Here is a 14,349-nt window from a genome sequence, read left to right as displayed (position 1 = left end):
TTTTCTTCCGGGGTTTTTTCCCCCCCCCCCCCCGTAACTGGAAATGCCTTTTATTTGTTAATGAGTAAAAGGCAGCCCAGGTCCCCCGCCGTCGCCTGCACGATGCTCCCCGCACCTCGGGGCAGGACACGGGCTTTGAGCATTTTACAAAATTAATTCACTGTAAACATTGCCCAACTTCTGTGCTCGGTTCCCAGGATTAAAATATAACTGGCTTTCTCGGTTTTCTATGACTTGCTTGCTAGCCGTTATACTACCGCTCGAGATGCAGATTTGTCTGAAATATGTAATTTTAGAAACTTAAGGGAGGGGGGGAAATGCTCCATTTTGTTACGGGAACTGTGTAGCTGGAACTTGCCTGAGAAATGGCCATATTTTATCCCTTTATGATTTCTTTCGCGCTCTGGCAAAGGCAAAATACTTTTATGTTGCAGGTAACTTTTACGTCAAGGCTCTAACTTTGAATTCGCAGCAGCTGGTCTGACTCAAGGCAGTTAAAGGAACACTTGAAATTAAATTTGAATTTATATCGTTCGTTGGCGGACAACTCCCCTGCAGTTAAGGAAAAGAATGTGAAGATTAAGCTGATCATTACTACGTATGAAAAGCAGTTTCAAACATTAACATTATGGTTAGTGTCTTAAAAAAAAAAAGGGGGGGGGGATTCTCTAGCCTGTGCTTTGTGTAGCATCTCGCTGTCCTTTCAATTCCCTCTTCCTGATGACCTCACAGAGGAGATGTCACAAATCTGAGTACGCTGGGATCACCACACATGCAACAGAGAAACATCTGCTGAAAAGAGAATTTCTGAGAATAACGAACCACCTGCACTGAGCAATTTCTCTTCTCTCGTAACTGGCGCGGTGTTGGTCAGGTGCGGGTCTGTCATCCGCCCCTGGTCTGTTTCTGGCTGCAGAGGTGCTTCCCAGCCCTGGTATTTTACAAGGCTAATATTTATTTACAGACTTACACTGTTGTTTGAGGTTTATTGTTTGGGTTTTTTTTTTTCCACCCAAAAGGAGGAAGTGAAAAATCCGCATTTGAGCTAATGGAGCTATTTTAACAGTTTCTTCGTGATTTACGTTTTTCTCTAACGTAAGGAGTGTCTGGAGTTGATTGGTGCCTTTCAAGCCGCCCTCTCCCTTCTCACGGGGGAGTGTGGTGGGATGTGGGATCCAGGAGGGTGAGTAAGGCTGGTACAGGAGGCAGCTCTGGCTGGGTGAGGTGGTCCCACACCGGGGACTGGGCTGCACTGGAGGAGGGGTCTGCACCGAGGACGGCAGCTCCAGGGCTGCGCTTCCCTCTTCCACTTTTCATCCCTGGAGTAAAAACCATAACGCCATCCTTTCATGTTACTGCTCCGAGAACCTTCCAAGCAGGAGGGAAGGTATCGGTATCTTTTTATCATCTTGGGAGCGTGTCGTTGATCCCTAGTGCAGCAAGAGGTACGTCACCTCCAGGAGAAGCGTGGACGCTTGTTCTAAATCTTTCTGCCAGTCGGAGTGGAGATGGGGGAGCATCAGGGCTCCTGTTCTTCTGCCTGGCTGCTCTGCAACCTCCTCCTGCAGCCAGAAGGCAAAGCAGTGATTTTTTTCAAAGGCGTTGAAAGCAGAGAAGGCCCAATTATGCTTTTGACTTGGAAGAGACACGTATCATTTTTTTGGGAGGTGGAGGTACCAAAATAAACTGTCTGAAGGTTCAGTGTGCAGACAGAGAGTGAATTTGGTGCTTGGTACTAAATTCCTGCAAAGGTGACAGTTGCAGCAGGTATATGAGGAAATCCCTCGTTACCCTGCAGAGCTGGAAAAGCAGGATATGGTGTTTTATTATGTTTCTTAACCTTGATCACAGCAAGTCTCAAACACCCTCTTTACCCTCGCTGTTGAATCTGGCCTGTGGGTACAGATTCTTGTACAGCGCAGCTATTTCACTAGATTTAATCTCTAAGGAGCGTGCCAGAAAAACAGCCTTGGGGAAATGGCAATCTGCTAGCTTCCTTGTCTGTAAAATGGGAATAGCGATGCGTAACTCCTCTCTGTGAAGTGTTTTAGGGTCGACCAGCGAAAAGCGCCGAGGTGCCACGGGTTGGATCGTTCGGCCAAAAAAAAAACCCCAGGCAGAAGCAGTAGCAAGGCTTGCCCAGGCTCCTGCAGCAGGTCGGCAGCGAGGCCAGGAATAGACCCGGTATCTCTGATTTCTGCTCCAGTCAGTGTCCCTGTCTGCTGCGTGTGGGCGCCGGCCAAAAAAAGGAGCAGCAGTGCTGGTGTAAAGGAGAAAATCGAGGTTGCGCCATCCCGTCCTCTCTGCTTTTCTGAGGGCTGCCCCGTGGTGCCAGGTGTAGGAGTGACAAGTTGTCTGACACTGGTCTGCAAAAGAGCTGGAGTGAAGCCACTTACTCATTTCACGCTGGCTTCTGTTGCAGCCCCTGTGTGGTATCGACTTTGTAGATGCTGCTCACCTGGGCTGAATTTTTAACCAGTCACCTGGGGATAAAGGCACTCGAGTCCGTTAGCTCTCCCCCCAAGTCATCCTCTGCCCTCTCTTTGAAGAGATTTCGAACCCCAGCTACACTTTATTTTCCTACAAGGCAGTGCTGTCGGACTGGGCAGAGGTGGCAGCGCGTCCTGTAGCACCGGGGAAGCATAATCTTTTTACATTTGAATTTATTTCATGCTGCGATTGCGGGTGTGAAGAATGAACTGGTGAAATTAGGGGCTGTGGAAGGCGTGAGACACCGTGTTTGTTCAAATGCTGACGGTGGGAAAACATCTGTTAGAAGCTCTCTTTGAAGGAGCAGCTGCCCTTCCAGAGCTATTTTGGAGGAGGAATAACTGTTGTGGTAGGAGAAACCTTCTGAATCAGGAGGCACCTGGGTGATGTTACAGCTGTGAACGTGCACGGGCTGACTCGGGGATGGAGATCTATCAAACTGGACCCTACACCACCTTTATTTTTCCTGTGCATCTCGTGTCATTTCTGAAGTCACTGCCTCCTTAATTTTGCGTGAGCTCATGCGCTTGGGTAAGTTTGGAGTTTTAAGGAAACTTCTTCCCATTCACAGGTGACTTCCTTCCTATTTACAGATAACTCTTTCACGGGTTTGTAAGGGCGTGTTTCAATTTCTCCACGTACTGATTAGTGCTCGCTCTCATTAGCACTCAGTAAGTGTGTTGCAAAAATTCTTTAGGAAAACCTGTGTGGTGGTAGGTTTTATTCATGTGAGGAAGCCACACGGTGCTTGGGTTTCAGCAGCAGCTCCCAAGTCCCAGGATGACTTACCTGCTAATTTCAACTTGCTCTCTATTTACGATAAGGCAGGAAGCGGCGCGTTGCAGCTGAGGGAATTGAGGCCAGCCCCCTGTTTATGGTAATTCTTAAATAGTTCATTTGGGCGTAATGCTTCTTTTTACAGTTGATTCTCTATTACAAACAGATTTTCTGATAATGGCACCTGTGCCATTCAGATGGGATCATTATTATAATAGCAGCAAGTATTGTTACGGAATCGGGATGTGGAATTTATGTAGGATCGTTATAATGACAGAAGTAATACCATAAATAAAATGATGCTGTAACAGCAGCACTAAACCTGTGTGTAATAGAGAAAATGACAGTTCAAATTTCCCCCAGGCCTCGGCACCTCGAGCTTTGTGAGGATTTGTCCAGGGATGCTGGGGATGTGGGAGGAGAGAGAGATGCTCTTCCCGTACAAATCAGGGAAACCATTCGCTGGAGCCGTTTCAAAAACCGATCGGGGAGATTGTTGCAAATAATTAGTTGTAGAGAACGGGGCGTTGCTCTTCTTCGTCAGGGCATTGGGTTTTGCTCTTGAGCTGGCTCCGTTAATGCAGTTTTTTGTTCGGGATGGGTTTCAGGCAGGGCTTTTGCGTGCAGAGCCTGTCCCTCCTGCTCCGTGTTGGGACGCTCTGTGCCTGCCGGCACGTTGCTTCCCCCCTTTCTCTGCGGGAAATGTGGGAAAGCTTGAAATTGCATTTGTGAAATAAGGATGGGGGTTGAGACTGTAACTGCCCAGAGGGACTTGACAGAGGAGGCTGATGGAAATAGCGTGCCCCGATACCGGGAGCGATAGTACCAAATGCCCGCAAACGGGGAAAAAAAAAAAGGGAAGAAAGGGTAAAAAGTCAGTGCATTTGAAAAGTTACTGAGGATGTGGAGTGGAGGTTATCTCCCCCTTTCCACTTTTCTTTCTACGAGCAAATCCCTGGAGATGGGTGTGTGTCTTAAAGGCCGGTCTCGCGGTCGGGTTTAGCAAATACAGATAATCCAGATGGCTAATCTGGAGCGTGGTTTGGCTAGCAAAATCCTTCTGGCAGGCGGTGAGGAGGATGCCGGGAAGAGGTTTGCAACAGTCGTATTTAAACAAAGTCGCTGCTAATGCTGCTTCAGCCGTCGTGTGGACAGAGCACAGATGTCTTGCTTGGGTTTTGATTTATTTATTTATTTTTTAAAATAAAAATCCCTTTTATTTTCCATCAGTGACCCCTGTTTTAAATCCCTGATCCAAGAGGGGGAATTGCAACCCCTTGGATGCGGTTTGGGTTTTGTCGCCGTGTCCCTGGTGAGGGATGTGGCCCCTCTCTGGTGTGCTGGTACCCGGGGTGTGCGTGGCAGGAGGATGCTGGGCAGCAGAAGGATGCTGGGCAGCAGGAGGATGCTCGGCTGTGCCGGCGGGTTACGGTGCTTTGAACTCTCTTTTTGCCCAGGGGCCCCATGGGGACAGGGGCGACGGGGCGATTGCTTTTTGATGCTTGGCGCTGCCTTTGTCAGTGGACATCTGGTGCCAGGATTGCTGCTGTCGGGGCTGGGGGTGGGCTGCAAGGCCAGGCCTCTCTGGTGTGCTGGTACCCGGGGTGTGCATGGCAGGAGGATGCTGGGCAGCAGGAGGATGCTGGGCAGCAGGAGGATGCTGGGCAGCAGGAGGATGCTCGGCTGTGCCGGCGGGTTACGGTGCTTTGAACTCTCTTTTTGCCCAGGGGCCCCATGGGGACAGGGGCGACGGGGCGATTGCTTTTTGATGCTTGGCGCTGCCTTTGTCAGTGGACATCTGGTGCCAGGATTGCTGCTGTCGGGGCTGGGGGTGGGCTGCAAGGCCAGGGAATTTGATGGATTAGTGTGGTTGGAGGGCTGGGGGAGGGGACGGGTAGGGTTTCAGCCCTTGCTGCAGGTAGAGGGAGAATTTGGGGATTAGGGGCACTTTTCTGCAAGCTGCAAAGAGACGGGGGGGGGATTCGGAGAGGGGGAAGGGTTGGGAAGAAAATAGTCTTTCCAGCTTTCCCGAAGAAATGACATTTGTTTGCTCTGTAAGGCAGCACAAGGGAAATGTGTGTGTGTCTGGAGCAGGGGATGAAAAAAAAAAAAATCCACAGCAAATCTGGTGCCGGTCTGTCCCCCCAGCTTTGTAACCCCTGGGAATCCTGCCTGCTTGTGCCTGGCCTCAGGGTCACTTGGTTCATTCCCTGCTGCTTCCTATGGATTCAATAACCTCCTTCTCTCCCCAGAGATCAGCTTAAATTAAAACTTTATCCTTTACTTACGGAAGCAAGCGGCAGCCTCTCCCCATGCTCTGTTACAGGATCTGGGTAGTTTGCATGTCCCCGTCCCTCCGACTTTCCCCGTGGTCACCAGATGGGCTGCGCTGGGAATCAGCAGCTTTTGAGCCACTGGAGCAGGAGGAGGGGGATGTGGGATATCTCCTGCCCCTGATCTCATGGAGTGAAAGGAGTAGGAAAGAAAATGCTGTTTTTTTTTTTTTAAAAAGCCTTCCCCAAGGGCAGATATTTCAATACGCTCTTGCCTGGAAAGGGGAAAATTGCTATTTTTCTCGGTGTGGGACCAACCTCTCGGGGATGTCGCTGGGATGCATCGCACGGTCCTTTCCTGGAGCTTTCTGTGCCAGCGTGGGTGGAAATACCCTGTCCCTCGTGTGCCTGCAAGAGCAGGAGGGTTTGCATAGTGACGAGGGCCACCGGGAACTGGCCGAAATGGCGACCTCGAGGAATAGTCACAGTGAAATCCAATCTCCGACTAGCGCCGTGTTTGAGGATCAAATCCACGTGTAAAACCTGCCCGGAAGATTTAATATCTGCCGGCTTTGCCTCCTGGAAACGCTGCTGTGGGGAGGTCGGCTCTCCGGGAGACACGTTTGGGCCTTTGATTCATGTTTTGGGGCTACACGTGCACACGCGTGTGCCGTAAACATCGGTTTTGTTGAGGACTGGATTAGTTTCGGGTGGGGAGGGACGTGCAGCCGCCCCACACGCAGCTCCTGCCCCACACACAGCTCCTGCCAGGCGTGGGCATCGTGCACAGAGATACAGCCCCAGCCGGGCAGGGACCTCCCTGCCCGTGTGGTTAAATAAGCCCTCAGGAGTGATTTTTTTAGAATCACAGAATAGTTTGGGTTGGAAGGGACCTTTAAAGGTCATCTAGTCCAACCCCCCTGCCATGAGCGGGGACATCTTCAACCAGATCAAATTGCTCAAAGCCCCGTCCAGCCTGACCTGGAATGTTTCCAGGGATGGGACATCTCCCACCTCTCTGGGCAACCTGGGCCAGTGTCTCACCATCCTCATTGTAAAAAATTTCTTCCTTATATCTAATCTAAACCTACCCTCTTTTAGTTTAAAACCATTACCCCTTGTCCTATTGCTACAGGCCCTGCTGAATAGTTTGTCCCCATCTTTCTCATAACCCCGCTTTAGGGACTGGAAGGGGCTCTAAGGTCTCCCCAGAGCCTTCTCTTCTCCAGGCTGAACCCCCCCAACTCTCTCAGCCCCCCCTCCCAGCAGAGGGGCTCCAGCCCTCCCCACATCTCTGTGGCCTCCTCTGGACCCGCTCCAACAGGTCCATTTCCCCCCCCTTTCCAGCAGAAATCCAGAAGGGAGGAGTAGGAAATTCACGTGTAATGAAGGAAATTTGCAGACTGAGATGAGGGAGGTCCTGCAGAATTTAGAGATGGCTGAGAGGTGTTGAAGGGTTTGGACTGGGAGATCTTTTGTCTTTCCTTGTGTTGCTTTAGCCATAATGTCAAGGCTATTGAACTACCTTTTAAATTTTGATTTCTTCTCTGTTGGAAAAAGTAGTGGCTAAGGGCCATGGCAGTGCAACAAGTCTTGTGTCTGCAAGGTTTGTGAAGTTGGAAAGCCTTAAAACACTGGTTTGAAAAAAGGAAAGTGAAAAATAAGGGATGAAGGTGCACCTACCATCCTGGAAATGTCTTTATTTGAACTTAAAGAGCAAAAGGCAGAAGAATTTGGGAGAGAAGAGGGAAGAACTCAGGGCAAAAGTGCGTGCCGGAAAGTGAACAGCTGTGTTGGTCTGTGAAACGGGAGCTGCTTGAATTCAAAGGATTATCTCACTAAGCAAGAGCTGGTGTTTGTGCTGGGGCTGGAGGCTGCAGCCCCAAGTGAGTGAGCAAGAGGGGACATTGCAGAAGTTCAGGCTGCTCCAGGCTTTTCGGGTGGGTTAACTCCTGCCAGAGGTGGACCCCAGTAGGCTCTGGTCTCCCCAGCCCCTATATTGCAGTATTGTACAGGTCCTGTTGTCCTTGGAGTGCTTTCATGCCACCCACACCTTCTACCTAGTGCATCAAGTAGGTGTTGAGGAGTGAAAACTTGACTATTTGCTGCAGTTTCTCCAGCCTTAATGGATTTGGTGTCTCGGATGCTGCAGGACACTGTAGGCAGCAGCTCCTCTGTGGTCCCTGCCCCACAGGACTGATCCAGTCCTGCTTCAGGTCCTCTGCCAAGCGGCGGTGGCTTGGGGCTAGGAAAAATCTTCACCCAGGCAGGTAATTCCTCTGAAGCATCTGCCTTTGGGTGCTGCCGGCGATGGTGTGCTGGAGTGGATGAATCACCGGTACCTCCAGCCTGACGTGTTTGATGGTTGCAGCGCTGCCTTCCTGGAGGGGAAGGAATTGTTAGTCCATTACCAGGAGTCCATTTCTCTTAACGAAGGTGCAGCGTCACACGAAGCACTAAGTACGGCTGGTTCCTCGCAGCAAGCCGTGCCCGTGTGCCATGAAACACTTGCTTGACAGCGCGGTCCAGAGCAATATCCTGGAATGAATGATGGGCCCACACGGTGCTTTATGCACTGCCCTGAGAGGTGGGAATGTGTAAATTGCACCATCCGAATGATTTAGCCCCAGGTATAGTTGTGATTCAAAATGAATTTCTCTCCCCGCTTCTCCCTTGTGCCAGCGCTGGAGTAACTGCTTGCTATAAACCAGTAGAAAATTGCAATGGCACTGGGGAGGTTTTACGGGGCTGGGCTGGGAGGATGTGTGGCTGTACCCTCCTCTGTCCCGTGCATCCATGGTCTCAGGGTGCAAGCACAGGGATGCAGGGATGCAGGTGTAGGGTTGGTGTGGGAAGGACAGTCCCGTGCATCCATGGTCTCAGGGTGCAAGTGCAGGGATACAGGGTGTAGGGTTGGTGTGGGAGGGATGCGAGGATTAGGGTTGGTGTGGGAGGGATGGGGGGAGTAGGGTTGGTGTGGGAGGGACGCGGGGTGTAGGGTTGGTGTGGGAGGGATGCAGGGGGTAAGGTTGGTGTGGGAGGGATGTGGGTGTAGGGTTGGTGTGGGAGGGATGGGGGCGTAGGGTTGGTGTTGGAGGAATGAAGGTGGTAGGGTTGGTGTTGGAGGAATGCAGGGCGTAGGGTTGGTGTGGGAGGGACGTGGGGTGTAGGGTTGGTGTGGGAGGGATGCGGGTGTAGGGTTGGTGTGGAAGGGATGGGGGGTGTAGAGTTGGTGTGGGAGGGATGCGGGGAGTAGGGTTGGTGTGGGAGGGATGCGAGGATTAGGGGTGGTGTGGGAGGGATGCGGGGGGTAGGGTTGGTGTGGGAGGGATGGGGGATGTAGGGTTGGTGTGGGAGGGATGCAGGGGGTAGGGTTGGATGGGGGGCATAGGGTTGGTGTGGGAGGGATGCAGGGGGTAGGGTTGGTGTGGGAGGGATGCGAGGAGTAGGGTTGGTGTGGGAGGGATGTGGGGTGTAGGGTTGATATTGGTCCATCTCTGTCTCTGGGCTTCTCATCCAAATCTGTGCCTGTCCCTGAGCGGGCAGCCAAGCCCCACAGTTTCCATTAGGCTTAATAGGGAAGATGAGTGACATGTTAAAAGTGGCTTTAGGTTTTATGCAAAGCCAATGATGCTTAAGCCAGCTGGTGGATTTTAGGTTTTTCAGCAGGTTTCATTGGACAAAAATTTCCTTTGGAAAGTGTCTCGGGTCCGGTGGGAAATTGTGATGGAGATAGAGGTGATGAGGAGATGTGGGTGGCTCATGTGGTGCTTCACACCTTGTTGGCCCCCTTTAGGGACTTGATTGTCTTCCCTCCTGCTTTGGGGAGAACAGGTTTCATTGGACAAAAATTTCCTTTGGAAAGTGTCTCAGGTCCAGTGGGAAATTGTGATGGAGATCGAGATGATGGGAAGATGTGGGTGGCTCATGTGGTGCTTCACACCTTGTTGGCCCCCTTTAGGGACTTGATTGTCTTCCCTCCTGCTTTGGGGAGAAAATGGCAAAATCATAAGAAAGGTCCTGTTTTCTTTGTGGTGAGGAATGAGCATTAATATTAAAACATTCGGGGATTTTTTGTAAAGATTAGTTTTGCTTCTTGGCTGATACCCTGGCTTAGATCTCCTGGAATGGCTTTGGCAATGCAAGTCTAGGCAAATACGTAGAAAAGATGAAGCACGGGCTCCTCTCTGCTCTTTTCCTTCCTGTTTGCTTTTTCAGGGAGCTCTTCTCGTGCTTCTCTGCTCTCCTGGTGCTGCCCCACGTCCAGGAGTTGGTTGTTTCTCAAAATATAAAGGTCAGAGGTATCAGAGGAGGGATGAACCCCAAAGAATTGATCACTGTTTGAGGCTTCAGCTGTCCTCCGAGAGCAAACGTGGCACGGGTGCTGTTTTCTCAGGGAATTCTTAAATCTACCTGTATTAATGTCACTGTTTGGAACTCTAGAAATTAAATCATGACTGTAATTTCTAGAGAAAAATACACATTTGCTGTTCTTTGCCTGTTAGGAAGCAGAGTTTTGTGGATAGCCAAATAAAATTCCTGGTTTGAAGTGTTTCAGCAATGTGTTAAAAGTTTATGGAGCATTTAACAAACTTTTTTAGTGTGCAATTGTTTATAGTGCCAGCAAACAGCCAAGTGTCACATCAAAGTTGTGGTCTTTTTCTCACTTAATGGCACAATGTTTAGTGCTTCTCCGGTTTATCTTGGGTGGCTTTTCAGTGCACAGCTCAGCGTGGCTTTTGCTTTCCTTTTTTCCCCCCCAAAAAAACCTCAAAAAGACAGATTATAAATACTGATTTAGGACCCACAATTCAAGCAGAGTGGTTGGATTTATTTTTATCTTTAAAGGGAAAAAAAAAAAGGCAAATAATCCCAGTGACTTCAGTGGTGTTCTCCCTGTGCAGCTCCCTGCTGGGCTGGGAGAGCGGAGCGGGGAGATGAAATCTGCTCTTTGCCGAAGTCGGGAAAAAAAAAAAAGGCAAATAATCCCAGTGACTTCAGTGGTGTTCTCCCTGTGCAGCTCCCTGCTGGGCTGGGAGAGCGGAGCAGTGAGATGAAATCTGCTCTTTGCTGAAGTCAAGGGGAGCTTTGCCATCAATTCTTACAAATCTGTAGTGATTTTTCTTTTACCGCAGGAGCTGGGGTGCGTCTCAGACAGGGACGGTCTCTGCAGCTGAGAACAGCAGATACGGTCGAGCCAGAGCCCCCTGACACCTGCCATCAGTGAGGCTCCGAGTTTGGTGTGTTTTGCCCAGATTTTGGGATTTGCTCCTCATCTGAACTGGGAGAAAGGATGAGCTTTGGGGAATTCTTCAAGGGCTTTCCTCTGCCCCAGCGCTTGGGATCGCAGACACGTAGGAGAGGAACGAGGAGGGAATATACAAGGTGTTAAACTTCCTAAAGCAGCTGCTTTCATCAGGAAAGTCCTAGAGCTTGGGGTTGTCACTTCTACTAAATTTGAGCTAAATAGGTGTAAAAACTCGATACTCGTCTGGATATTGCATCATAAACTGTCTTATTTACTTTATTGCAGATGTAATTAGGATAATGCATATACATAGAATTAGGGCTGCACACAAGATCTATTCAGCAGTAAAGGCTTTATATGATCTTATAAATAATGAAACCTGAGCTGTACCAAGGGCTCCCCGTAGCATCCTTCATCATATCCCAGCTGAAGGTGGGAAGTCTCCTCTTCTGATAATGAAACCTGAGCTGTACCAAGGGCTCCTCGTAGCATCCTTCATCATACCCGGCTGAAGGTGGGAAGTCTCCTCTTCTCTGTGACTTACGGGTGGGATTATTGAGGTTCAGCCCTTTTGAAGGGGTTGGTTTATCTGGCACGGGCTGTGATTTTCATCTCACCACCTTCATTTCGATCTCAGTTTGCTTTGGAAATTTCCTGTAGAGTGGAAGAGAGCATAAAATGTCTTATTAAGGTTGATGTGATCTGTCATCGGCAGTAACCAGTGAATTGGTATATGAGAGAGGCATGTAAACAAATTTGAAACCAAAATAATCTGGCTGTGTATTATTAAAAAACGAGCCAATATGCAGCAATATAATACAAGGAAATTCCATTTTGAGTTTCTAACGACAAACCTTTCGCACGTTCCTCCCATGATTTATATAATTGCCAAATCGCTTTGATGGCTTGATGGAATTATAGCTCTGCATTACACAACGGATAATCAATCAAAATAAACTGTGTTTACCCCGGCGCTGCAGCGTGTGTATGAAACAGATAGGTTCGAGTGTGAATTATTCTGTAACGCCGGGATTTGTGCTGAGTTTCGGGTGTGATTTCAGGATCTGATATCTGCATGAACCTGGCCTCACCTTGAAGGCTTCAAAATCGTGTTGGCTTAAGCAGGGGCTGTAGCAACTTGCTCTTTCTATGGTGCGTGTAGGAACATTTCTGCCTAAATATGCAGTGGGCTTGTTTGTTTGAATAGCATAGAAAATAAAACCGCAGCAAGGAGGCAAAAGGTGCCAACACCCGAGCTCTTTGTAAGGGCTAGGTAAGGCTTGTAGGCTGAAATTCTGCCTTTCTAGGCAAGCGTGGAGTTGGTCCTGTCTGATATTTAATAGGCTGTTCCCCGCCTCATTTGCTGCACAAGTTATTTGAGTTTTAGTCGACGGCTTTAGAAGAATTGCTTACCCTATTTACCTAATGTGCTGTTGTGAAATGTGGAAACCCTTTATTTTCTGAGGGGTTTCTGGGGTAAAAATTAAAACCCGTCTTTATAATGAGTGATAGCTGGGATAATGTGTAAGTGCTTAATATTTATATTTAAATAGATGACTTTTGCAGGAGATGGTGCCGTTTCCTGTAGCATAGAGCACATTTGTCTCCTTCAGTGGGCTTTTTGCTCTTGCCTACCCCATTTTTAGTCCATTTACCTGATGGCAGGGGGGTTTTAGGGAGATTGAGGAGCACGGTGTTTATTTAAATGGCTTCCATGGCATTGCAGACCCGGGGCTGTGCGTACGCCGCGTCCCTTCGGTCTCTCCTCTGCCTGCAAAACCTGCCAGATTCTGATGAAAGGGAGGTAAAATGGAGGGGCAGGGCTGCAGGCACAGCACCTCGTCCCTCACCCCGCTCTCTTCTTCCTCCCCGTGGCATCTCCATCTCCGGCTGGGGTTTATTTTTGGGTCTTTCTCCCGCAGAAAGGCGGCTCTCCCCATCGCTTCTCCCCGGAGAATCCCATCTCCTCTCCCTCCTCGCCTTGCTGTAAGGGGATCACAGCTGCTGAGTAAATGTTAAGATAATAGTGTTATTACGGAGTAATTATACTGCAAGTTATTGAATTAAAAGTGATGAGGCTGCCTGTAACGCTGAATGGGGAGAGGAGGGAGAGGCTGGGTGGGAGAGCGTGGAGCCGGGAAGGTGGAGAATAGAGAAAACCTAATAAATTTCCTCTTGTCGAGAGCCCCTCGCTGCCGGGACTGGGACTGAGAATGAATGAAAGGGAAGCTCAAAGAGCTAATAAATAAACCATTTCCCTGAGAATAGAGGGTATAATTAGAAACCGTGGCCCTGTGGTTTTGTGTCTGCCCTGGGGTGGAATCTGCTCAGCGCTGTGCTGTGGCGATAAAACAGGGAGACAATGCAGAGATGATGTCGCACAGTTGTTAACTTTTGAGGAAGGAGATGCGTTGTTCCTCTCTTCTTCTAGAAAAATAATAATAATAATAAATAATTTAAGCTTTATGTTGCAAAACTTCAGTAACTGGCTATACCCTGGAGCCTCTCCATCAGTAACTCTAGCTGATCTTGCATTTTTCTTTCTGTATATTTTCTTGGGGGGAGGGTGATTTTCAGTGTAGACCTTGGAAGACTTTACTCTTTTATATTTTTTTTCCCCCAAGAGGGCCAAATAAGACACTTTCTTTTTTTTTTCTTTTTCTCCTTCCTCAGGCTGAGATACCTACAAATGAAACATTTCTCATTCCTCTCCTGCTGTAGCATTGGTGTCCCTGTGCTTTTCAGACTGGTTTGCTAATTGATGGCATGATAGCTTTTCTTTTGTCTTTTCTAGCTAAGCCTGGTTCTCCTGGAAGATCACCATGTCGGTCACTGGGCCTCCCAGTTTGCAAGTGCAAACAGCTCAAACTTGACCCAAAAAGAGTATAATAGTGGGTTAAACTCAGGTTTGAAGTTGAGCCTCAGTCTCGTCCTTATGCCACGAGGGATCTCCCATGGGTTTGGACAAGCTGCTGGTCCTTCTGTTCCCCATCTTTGGGGTGGGGATAATGAGTATGGTGGCAGATAGAGAAAACATTGTGGACTCTACAATAAATGCAACAGTGGGCTTGTTCCGGGGATGCAAAGGTGGGAAGCTCCAGGACCATTGGGAGCAGAAGGAAAAGGGGATGCGTACCCTGCTCTGTTTGGGTATGGACAGCCTTTAATAGCCACAGGGGTTTCATAGCTTAAAAAAAACCCAATAAATTGCTGTCTCCTTCCTCTGCTGATGGAAGATGTGTCACTGTCTGCCCGTGGCCGTTCCTCTGCAGCCCTTTGCTGGGGGTCAGGAGTCGATGCCCTGCCTGGACCGACGGCTCCATGGACCAGAGCAGCCCCTGCCCTGAGCGTTGGCGCCTCCGCATCTGCAGGGCTGTGGGTGGTGGGAGGGCCCGGGGAGCTGCTCCTTCTGTTCAGAATAATTGGGGGATCTTTAAAGGAGAGGAGACAATAACTAGTAATGAAAATCTGTGGGAGGAGGGAAAAGAGTGCGTTTTGCTGCCGTTCAGCCTCAGAGAATCTCGGGTGGCTTTGGATGCGAAGGGGATGATGCACTCGTGT

General features: G+C 49.3%; 1 protein-coding gene across 19 annotated transcripts in view; it reads left to right on the top strand.

Moving 5' to 3' along the window:
- The window catches only part of PTPRS (protein tyrosine phosphatase, receptor type, S), a 219,816-nt gene that overhangs the window by 76,244 nt on the left and 129,223 nt on the right, over window positions 1-14,349 (top strand). Inside the window, exon 1 of one of the 19 annotated variants that reach the window (XM_014952824.1) lies at window positions 614-631. The exons of the other annotated variants lie outside the window; for them this stretch is intronic. The gene's annotated coding sequence lies outside the window, so the exon portion shown is untranslated. Of the gene's footprint in view, window positions 1-613; window positions 632-14,349 lie in introns of those variants that run through there. 19 annotated transcript variants of the gene reach the window in all.

The sequence above is a fragment of the Calidris pugnax genome, unplaced genomic scaffold (genome assembly GCF_001431845.1).
Source record: "Calidris pugnax isolate Ruff unplaced genomic scaffold, ASM143184v1 scaffold199, whole genome shotgun sequence".
Lineage (NCBI taxonomy): Eukaryota > Metazoa > Chordata > Aves > Charadriiformes > Scolopacidae > Calidris > Calidris pugnax.
This window is presented reverse-complemented; position numbering and strand designations above follow the sequence as displayed.